Genomic DNA, 6,000 nt, shown 5'->3' with positions numbered 1-6,000 from the left:
TCCATCTCCCCCCCTTTCCGTTGCATTCACGCCACAGCACTGCTGTTGTTCGAATCATCTGCACAGTCAAGTGGTTGTTGCACTAGCTAACGTTCATGTTGCTATCGCTATCTAGATAATATTAACTAGCTAAGGCTGGCTACCATTAAGGTTGCTGACACTCTGTAGCTAACATTGCAGCTAGGTGCATACTCAAGAACTCATCAGCAGGTATCAAACAATATAATATTGGATCACAAACCTCCTTAGAAGCTGGAACCAAGTGTCAGAAAATAAAAAAAATAAATTGAAATTATGAAATTACAATCACGATAAGGAAAAGAAGATAACAGATCTTTTATTTTGCACCTTTCTAGAAGATCTGTAGATGTATGATAAAAAAAAAAAAAAAAGATTTGCCTGCATGAAAACGTTCTCAATATGACCTTTAAACCTAACCTGACAATACACACTGTGTTCTTGCACCATAAGATCCAAAATCAACATAAAGGAATGTACAGATTTTCAACGTATTCATTGTTTGTGGAAGCGTACATGTCTAACATTTATCCCGCCGGTTTGGTCGAGCAGTTCAGCTACTGGAAATTACATTCAAGCATCAAGTGCACATCTGTCCCTCCATCCAAATTAAGGGGACTTACAAAAAGTCATATCCCCTTAAGCCCCTCTGACAGACGCAGGGACTAATAACGAGACCGTAGGACATAGAGATGGGCCGACAGAAAATGATACTGAAGTTAGTGAAGTGAAGAGTTAGAGGTTTTTATCATATTGATCTGAGACGCTGAGTGGGACACTTGGCAAGCGGTCAGGGCTATCAGATGATAGGGTGAGGAGAGGGAGAGGAAGGAAGCAGCGGAGAGGGAGAGAGAGGTGAGCGAGTGGTAGTGTCCGTCTGCAGCCTGATGGCATTTGGTGGCATCTCCTCCTCATTTAGTCACACCACATCACATCACGCCACTGAGGATTTGGCGGCCGAAATCGAAAACCCCCTGCGACGCTGCCCTCAGACACGACTCCCTCCGCCTGACTCCAGGGTGAGAACAATTCCTTTTCCTTTTGAAAGCCGGTTTGTTATGCATGATAACCAGTAACAATAGGTCTTAGAAGCTGTATTCTCCCTGTCGTGGTCAGTCTCTTGCATGTAGGGGTCACTTTCATTCACTTGCTCATTCACTGAAGACTGCGTGAGTGTGAGAGCACTGCGCAGGGCAGCCTCTAGCATGCAGTCTTGTGGGATGTTTCTCTTTTCCTGTGTTTTTTACCTGACTTCGGCCGATGTTGTACGTATGTGGAAAATTATAATGCTATTGTGGAATTACATTTTCAAGTTTACATTATCGATTTTTGTCCCTGATGGCCTTCCATACATTGTGTTTTTATTGGCACTGACTGGCTGTGATATATTAACTTCTTACTTCAGCGACAGTATGTGACTGGGTTTTTGTATCTTTAGAATAAACTGATGAGCAAGGAATAATATTGAAAATGTTCAATACATTTTTTTGTACATCATTCCTAATGTTTGAGTCGTTTAAACTTACAATATGTCACTTCTGCCTCGGGTAGAGAGTCGGGTGCAGAGCTGACTCTGGAGAAAAAATACCAAGAATCATGCTGAATACTGACATGATCCAGAGCTGTTTGCTGATGGGAGGAGAGCTCACAGATTACTTAACTTCTGGGATTAAAAAGTGGATTTATCTTCACTCCCACTTATCAACCTGACTGCGGCACTGGTCCATGGAGAAAATGCTTTATTCAGCGTTGCCTACAGATTTTCCCTATTCCAGAATTAGGAAATGGCAACCAAATGAAACGCACCCTTACTCTGAGTAAACTTGAGGATTTCTCTCTTTGGACATTGTTGGAAACATTTGAGATAACGTTCGTACACAACTCAACAAAATACGTAACAAAGGTGTAGTCATTTTTAGACATTTTAATGCAGAATTCCTGCATATTTATATCTTCAAGGGCCATGTTGCCAAAACCTGATTTCATGCTGTGTTTAGTTGCTTGAAAATAAGATAATTCTTTTACCGATTTGTAGTTTATCTAAGGCAAACAAAGCATGCGTACCGATCAATGCTATCAAAACACCCTGGTCTTGGCCGTACACCTGTGCTGTGGGCCTGGATGGGCTTGATGCAAACACTTCCCCTCTTAACAGCTTCAGTTAAACCTGTTTTGATTCTCCTTCTACGATTATCAGCTGCAGTAATGAGCGCGGTAATGAGATAAACACATCCTCCCATTTCTAAAAATAAAACAAATCACATCAGAAGGTGCGATGGCGCGGCTGGCTCAGAGAACAGGGACTGTAGCTGTGTAAAGGTATCATAGCCCCGTTTAACACGTTAACAGACAAGGAAGGTGGTGTAGGGGACTCATGAGCGCCTTAAAAGACTGTATGTGTGTTACCGTGTGTGTTTGTGTGCACTTCTGGCATGCTCTAAGTATTTTCCAGAGGTGTGAATGGTGATGAGTTGCCAACGCTGGGAGATCAAAAGCTCAGATGAGAAGTTTGTCACTATAACAGCTGCAGCACTGTGGATTTCCACTTGATACTCGCAAGCACAGGGAAGGGCTGCGGGCACCCCCATTCTTAGGTCTCTGCAGGATGTGTCTGTTCTCTCTAACTCAACACACATTTATTGAGACATTTCTGCATGTTTGCCCTTGTTCGTCACATTTTACAAGGTCCGCGTTGGCTGTTTCGCAAACAATCTGTTGTTCTTTTGCAACAGCAACACACAATGTTCCTCTGTGTTTTTGCTGTGGATGACTTCCAAACATAACCGTTTTATTAAGACCAAGGGGTATTTGATTCAAGTCCCCAGGTGCCTTCGCCAAATTCACAACAACGTTGCATAAGAACAGAAATCTGGACAAAGTTTACTTCCAGGAGAGGCTGTAAAACGAGGAACTATGGTTACAGGCTGAATAATAAAATAAATCCAACTATTAAACCCAGCAGGAGGATTTGTTTTGACCTTAAGAGATACTAACCCCACTGCATGCAAAGTGCAACATCATCGCCAGACTAAGATATATATAGACAGGCATCTGCCGTGTCACATTTCTTATTTACGATTGCTAACAAGATTCGGTGCTGGCACCCCCGGTGAGAAACAAGACACAAGCAGAGCAGAGGCAGTAAGTACTGACATTCTTGGTGTTAATCAGTTTCATCTGTAAAGATGAATGGAAGGGCCGCGCTCCTATTGAGTGAAAACTCCCCTCCAGATTCATGGCCATTCAGATGTCCCGGTAATGAATGCCAGTCATCAGCAGTCTAGCGGTCCAGTTAGCCAGGGCTATTGTGTACAGCTGGAAATGAAAAATGACATCCAAGGCTCGACACTCCATACATTGCTTCATCATTCATAAAACCAGCGTCATGGCCTGGTGATCGCAGCGGGTCCTCACGCGGCTTCCTTGTATTTTAAACTGATTTTGTGTGACGGATGATTCAGTGCTTTCATAAAAGCGAGAGCTGCCTGCGCCTTCCTCGCCTGTGATAAGCCCCCGTCTTCCAGCATTCGTCTTAATGAGCCCATTCTACATTCATTACCAGTGAGCTAATTACTTTCCTTAATCGTCACCAGACACATGGTAGTCTATTATGAATATTATTTATGATAGACTGTAAAATGACTGTATTTTTTAATACTTCCTTCCTTCCTTTCTTCCTTCCTTCCTTCCTACCTCCCTTCTTCCTTCCTGTGGTTTTGGTAACCTTACCCATATGGCTCGGTCTTTGATGTCTTTCCCAAATCCAAGTGCATGTTGGTTGTCCTGTTGCTTCGTAGCAGGCACATTCCTGTCTTCCAGCGTGTGGGCCTCCTAACACACATGCACACGCACACACACACACACACACACACACACACACACACACACACACACACACACACCAGTTCCTCGGTCAAATCAAAAAAAGGAAAAAATTCTGCCCCATATTCTGCCAATGCTGATCAGATATCATTTCAATTGAAGAAAAAATAAAAATACATCCCACTGCATTGTAGTTACAACTATTTCAATCCAGCCGTGGACGTGCTTGCACACAGAGAGGTACGAAGGCGCCAGTTGTGGCAGGCGTGAAGGGCACTGCGATCATCAGGACGGAGGATGTTCCGTAGCCTTCTGCAGGTGACAGATGACTGCGCTCGCTGCCGGGTTTTTTTTATGGCGCCTTCAGCCAAGCTGAAAGTTGAAATATGTGAAAGAATAGGCAGAGAATATATTTCACCGCAGACACGGAGGTCACATCCAACCTGCTATGAATTTTATGGTGGTTCAGATTCCCACTCACAAGATTTGTGTACGTGTGTGTGTGTATGTGTGTGTGGTGATAGAGAGAAAGTGAGAGAGACGAAATAAAAGTCACAATCAACTTGATGAATGGTATAACGTTCTCAGTGGAAAGTGTCATTTCATGAGATTCATGGGCCTCGGCCCTTCCAGCTGTTCAGGTCTTCGCGCTGGATTCAAGGCTCAGCCGTTACCGTCGACGGTGTCTGATAACTATCTCGGGAGTCGTAGACAGTTTGAAAGTTCATTCACCTGTACTTTCTGCCTCATTAACAGACTTGCATTTACTACTGTTTGCACTGTAATCACGCCGCTGTCGACACCCGTGAATTACCTGTCTTTCAAATCGGATAACATCGTAGGAAAATCACATTAATGCGTAATATAACGGACGAGCTGTTTAATGGCGGAGGGATCGTTTACGTGATCATATTTTACACAAATGATCTCGGTAACCTTTTTTTTTTTTTTTTCACCGGCTTTGTTTATGCAAAGAGCGTGCTAATGGTCATTCCATTCATTGTTCTTTGTGTTTGTGTAAGTGTGTGTGCGCGAGCGAAATGGTGCAGGAGAGAGATAAAGAGAGGCGGATTGATCGCGGGGAGAGGTATGACTCCCCTGTGAGTGTTGTAAGGGGCAGCGCTATTATGCAGATGAGCGTGTTAAATGCAGTTGGACGCCACCCTGCATGTCATTAAATGCATAATGGTAGTGGGACCTTAATGTCAGGCTGCTATTTTAATGCGCTCCATCCTTTCCCCCCCCCGTTGTACGACGAACTACCCCGAAACCACCATTAACCACCTGGCAGAGCCTCTCAGTTGCTCTCACTTATTTTTTTATTTTTTTTACATCTCTCATTCTGCTGGCTGTGTTTGGCTCATTCTCTTGTTCCCTCAAATCCTGGTTTTTGTCTTTGTCCGCCTCGGTGTGCGCTCTCTCTCTCTTTGTCTTGCATTCAAACCCCCAAAATAAAAAAAAATACAGACAGCAGCCAATTACCTCCGGCTCATCCTATTATGCTGCCGGACAGCTAGCGTAAATATAGCGGCCCCTGTACCTGTTTGTCACGATGAGCTTAGAGGACCACAGTGAAACCCATTACCCCAATTACCCAATTATCTCAAATGACGGGTGATTATCAGACATCATAACCAGTGCTGCTGTAGCACCACCTCCAGAGTAGTTGTTTTCCTGGCTTGAATGTGGCTATTCATGTCTCCATTTTCTTAGTGTCAACACAGGCGCACACACAAACACACACACACACGCGCGCTTGCGTTTGGTCCTTGGCCGGCTGTCATACGCCTATTTTGACAGGTCACTCAGTGCAGTGTTTCCTTTTCTGAACCATTCAGGGATCACGGATGAAGCTCTCGTATTCGATGGCAAGGGAAACAGAGCTGTTAGTGCGGGGTCGCAACCTCTCACCAGACATGTGAGAAGACTGTGTGTGTGGGTGTATGTGTGTGTGTGTGTGTGTGTGTGTGTGTGACACGCAAGTAGCACAGGTCACACTGTTCGACATCCAGTGATATGTTGTTTTTGTAGCTCCTCTGCCTCCCTCTGTCCATCCATCTGTCCACAAACCCGGATCACAGCACTCAGTAAACAGATCTCTGTCAGGCCGTCAGAGAAAATAAAAACTTCTCAAACCAGACAGCAACGCAGATTGCATCT

At 44.2% G+C, this 6,000-nt stretch overlaps 1 protein-coding gene across 3 annotated transcripts in view; it reads left to right on the top strand.

Moving 5' to 3' along the window:
• Positions 1–892: 892 nt before the first annotated feature.
• The window catches only part of sema3ab (sema domain, immunoglobulin domain (Ig), short basic domain, secreted, (semaphorin) 3Ab), a 65,134-nt gene continuing 60,026 nt past the window's right edge, over positions 893–6,000 (top strand). For 2 of the 3 annotated variants that reach the window (XM_030426594.1, XM_030426592.1), the window contains exon 1: positions 894–1,037. The gene's annotated coding sequence lies outside the window, so the exon portion shown is untranslated. Of the gene's footprint in view, positions 1,038–6,000 lie in introns of all 3 variants that reach the window. The other variant, XM_030426598.1, reaches the window with a different exon arrangement.

The sequence above is a fragment of the Sparus aurata genome, chromosome 8, assembly GCF_900880675.1.
Source record: "Sparus aurata chromosome 8, fSpaAur1.1, whole genome shotgun sequence".
NCBI classification, from domain to species: domain Eukaryota; kingdom Metazoa; phylum Chordata; class Actinopteri; order Spariformes; family Sparidae; genus Sparus; species Sparus aurata.
The sequence above is the reverse complement of the archived record's forward strand: the minus strand, read 5'-3'. Positions and strand labels throughout refer to the sequence as shown.